This window comes from Bactrocera latifrons, unplaced genomic scaffold, assembly GCF_001853355.1.
Source record: "Bactrocera latifrons isolate USDA-ARS-PBARC rearing strain unplaced genomic scaffold, ASM185335v1 scaffold_95, whole genome shotgun sequence".
NCBI classification, from domain to species: Eukaryota; Metazoa; Arthropoda; class Insecta; order Diptera; family Tephritidae; genus Bactrocera; species Bactrocera latifrons.
The window spans coordinates 215,380-219,376 of NW_017537656.1; the positions used below are offsets into that span (position 1 = coordinate 215,380).

Sequence of the window (3,997 nt, forward strand, 5' to 3'; positions counted from 1 at the left end):
TCTATGGATTTTTTTTAACAACCCGAAGACCTAATATAACCTGTCTTCAAGCGGTTACATGGGTTTCCTTGTGCRAAAAACGGCCTTTTTTCAATTTTTTTTTTTACATATAAAAAATTAAATATTTTAATGAAATTTTTTTTTTTGTATAAAATACACATATTTAATAAACATTTTGTAAAATTTCAAAAAAAAAAAAATATCAAAATGGCAGTCATTACGACGCCATTTCCGGCAGTCCCTCGTAAAAATTGCATCCGCGTTGTCAGCAGAATTTCTTACACGATCATCTCAATTACAAATAAAAAATACGTGTTTTAGTAAAGGCATAAACTAGGTATTGGACGAAGGAAAACAAAAAAAAAAACAAAAAATTTAAATTGGATTTTTGGCAGACGTTTTTATAAAAAATGCAAATTTCGATGAATTTTTTTTTTTTAATATTTGTAATTAAAAAAAGATCCTTCGTTCAAGACCTTGTAAATGATATTTCGAAGACCTGTGTAAAATGTCATCAAGATCGGTTAAGTAGTTCACGAGAAATCTTGACAACTGACTTTGAAAACATAGTTTTGAGAAAAATGCGTTTAAAGTTTTACCGGACCTCGAGCATCCATTTTTCGTGGTTGTATCTCCGAAACTATTAGTCGGATCAACTTGAAAATTTAGGACAATATTTTAGAGATGTTATAGAATTTAATAAGACAAAGCAAATTTCGACTCTTTGAAACTGTGAAACCCATGTAACACCTTAAGCAACCTGCATAAGTATACATACCTGAAATGCCTCCACAGTCAGAATTTTTGAACTGAGCTCTCCAAGGTAAAAAAGTTGACTATATAATATCCAGAAATAATATTTGGTTTAGCTACGAAAAGACATTTTCCCTGCATATATTGGCGGATAATTGAAAAATGCATTAAAAATTTTCAACAAATCCGTAAGCCGCAAAAAACTGTCGGCCTGAGGTCATGCCCCTAAAGACGTTCGTGCAAAGAAAAATGATTGCTATTGCAAAAAATGAAAGTAATAAAAGGTAAAATAATACATTTCCTCGTCAGTGAACGTCTTCGACGTGCAAACAACCACAACTGCAACAAAAATAATTACAGCCAAACCATTAACTGTCAGCTGAGACTAAGTGATATAATATTTTTGTACACAATCTGTCAGCCGCTTATGACGCGCATAATGACACCGACGACCCGTAGGACCCAACACAGCAACAGGCCATGTAAAAGCATAAAGCACGAGTGGCGGAAATACCATGCACCACAGCTAACTTGTGGCAGCAACCGCAAAGCAAAAACACAAAACAAATATTTCGGCTAACGATGCTACAACTGCAATGAAGTGTGGATCTCCACAAAACCAGAAAGCAAAGTAGGTATTATGATGAAATCGACAAAAACCACCGGCAATGTTGGCAACACAAACGAAGCAACCAAAATGTGTTGCCGACTCGTGCGAAGTTTGCAGCGGAGTCAAGCGTGCTTATAACAGGTTATACGAACACCACTTCAGCGAGAGAGGCACACACAACTAATACATATATGGATATGCGGTCCAGGCTGGAGTGTGCAAAAACCGATAGCTCCCGCAACAATGTAGTCAGCGCTTTCTTATGCACTGTTGCGTGTTGTTGTTGCTGCTGCTGGCGACCCGCTGGCAGCGCGTAAAACACGCAAAACCACTAACTAAGCTGTTAAATTAATAGTCAACATAATAAGTGGAATTTTATGACAGTCCGCCAAAGCGGCAACGCAACCAACATTTTCGTGGCATGCCACATGTGCAGTTACGTGTGCGTGCGGCTTTCGCCGGTACGTAGTCACACCTTTTGACTTCGTACCTTGATGTGAGGTGTGCGTCTTCGCAGGAAACTTGTGTTACGAGTAGCTGTGCGGCCCTAGTTGCTGGCAGCGCGTGCAACATATTTAAATTGCTTGCCACAAACTTCACAAACTTCGATGCTCACTTTAGCTCATCAGTTGTAGATTTGTTTGTGTGTCGAAATTGCTTATAAACTTCGATGATAGTCCATTGTGAGTGGCTTGTGTGCGCACATACGCCAACTAGCTAAGTACCTGAGTTTGTGTGTAGCGCGTTCGTAGGGCAACCTCAAAAAGTCGAAAAGCCATTAAATCGCGCAGCTTCGTATGACCGACACAAACACACTCTTTAGCGGCAACACGCCGCTCTTTGGTGTTCTTCTTGATGATGTTGCCGCTGCTGCTGCAAGGGTCTTCTAAATGGTTGCACTAACTCTGGCTGCCAAATGAGTTTCGAACTTTTCGTTGCCGCTTTCAAGTGGCTGCCATTGGTATTCATATGGCATACTTAGTGGCAATATTAATCGTATATTCATAATTAAAGCGGCCCATTCGCGGCGTTTCTTGTTGTCTGCGACTGACAAGTGCTCGTGAGTGCCTATAAGTAACTAAATATATGTATGTATATGTGGCAAGTAACTTATACGCGTCTTGTTCACTTTTGTGGCAGCCTGCGCCTACCTGTTGGCAATCCACATTAATTAACATCGGCTAATTGAGCTGACTGTAGTTTTACTAGTGCGCGGCATTGAAGTGTCACATGGCTTATGAAATGTTAATTGACGAAGCTTCTGGTGGTGGCACAATCAAAAGGGAAGGGATAATAGACACACATAGCTGAACTAAGAGCGGTTGTAGTGCTTGGAAACAGCTCATTGTCGTGGGTAAGTGAGAGGAGGTGTTCAAAAAGTATGTGCAACGACTGAGACCAAAACATTGTTCTACAGAATAGACTTCTTTGACATTTGGCCTGTAAGAAAAATTGCGGAAAAATTTAATCACGCATTGGAAGTCATCAAAATTTTATGAGATTTATGACTCCATTTACAACTTTGAAGTTGTAGATAATTTTGTTTATTTTGAAACCATCATTAACACCAATAATAAAATCAGCCTCGAATTCGAACGCAGCAGAAGGAGCGAAAGAATGGTTCAATATCATATTAAGTTGGTCGTATTTCCGTATACCAAAGTATTTCTCTTTCTCCCAGCGACTTTTCATTAGGGAAATTCGTTCAATATCGGCGGTTTCGACCAAATCGGGGTTTTTTTTGTGCGAAATGAACGTGCGCAAAATTTCTGACCGATATCTCAAAAACTGAGAGCCTAGTCGCGTATATTCCGATAGAAGATATGGTTTGCTCATGTCGAGTTGACGGTTCGTGTTCTCCGAACGCCAAAAATAGAGACAAACCGGTGTTTGTGGTTCTCTAGCAACTCTATATTTTAGTATATAGGGCTTTCGAACCACTTTAATGCTCATAATACAACACACAAATACAGAGATGTTGAAGAGGGTTCCAAGAACGATCATATTGTGGTATAGATAAAAAAAAAATTATCAGATGTAATACACTTACAATTCCACTTATCGAAACACTTTCCGTAAGCACTTTTTGGGATGGCTTTTATAAATAGTTCTTCCAGTTATAATGCTCTAAATGAACGTGGGATCGGGATTCACACGATCAAGCATGTCCAAAGCGACTTGTTTACTCTTTTTGAAAAAAAAATCGTCTTTATCGGGACTTTATTCTCTTAACTTTGAATGCTAATGAGGTTAGTTTTCCTGAAATAAACTCTAATCTTAAAGCAAATGGCTGTTACTAAGTGTCATTGTGTCATTTAATCGTTTATAATTGTTATTGTAGCGCCAGCTAATAGTTGTTTGAAATCGAATCTAAGCTTTCCGTTTTCACAGCTGAGATGCTGAGTGCCTGATATGTTCTAGGTGTGCTATAACACAATTTTTAATCGCGCAATTTGTCTTACTTTATGCCACACAAATAATTGGTTGCGATTAATCGCTAAACGCTCAAGTCAGGCTACGTAGATATACATATATACAGATTTATATATATAATTTAAAATTTTATATATAGATATGAATATACACATATATTATATGCATCGAAAATATATATTTTATGTATACACATATGTA

General features: G+C 37.9%; 1 protein-coding gene across 1 annotated transcript in view; it reads right to left on the bottom strand.

Annotated features, from left to right (window-relative positions):
- Positions 1-3,997, bottom strand: part of LOC108977781 (frizzled) — a 198,248-nt gene that overhangs the window by 77,891 nt on the left and 116,360 nt on the right. The window lies entirely within an intron of this gene.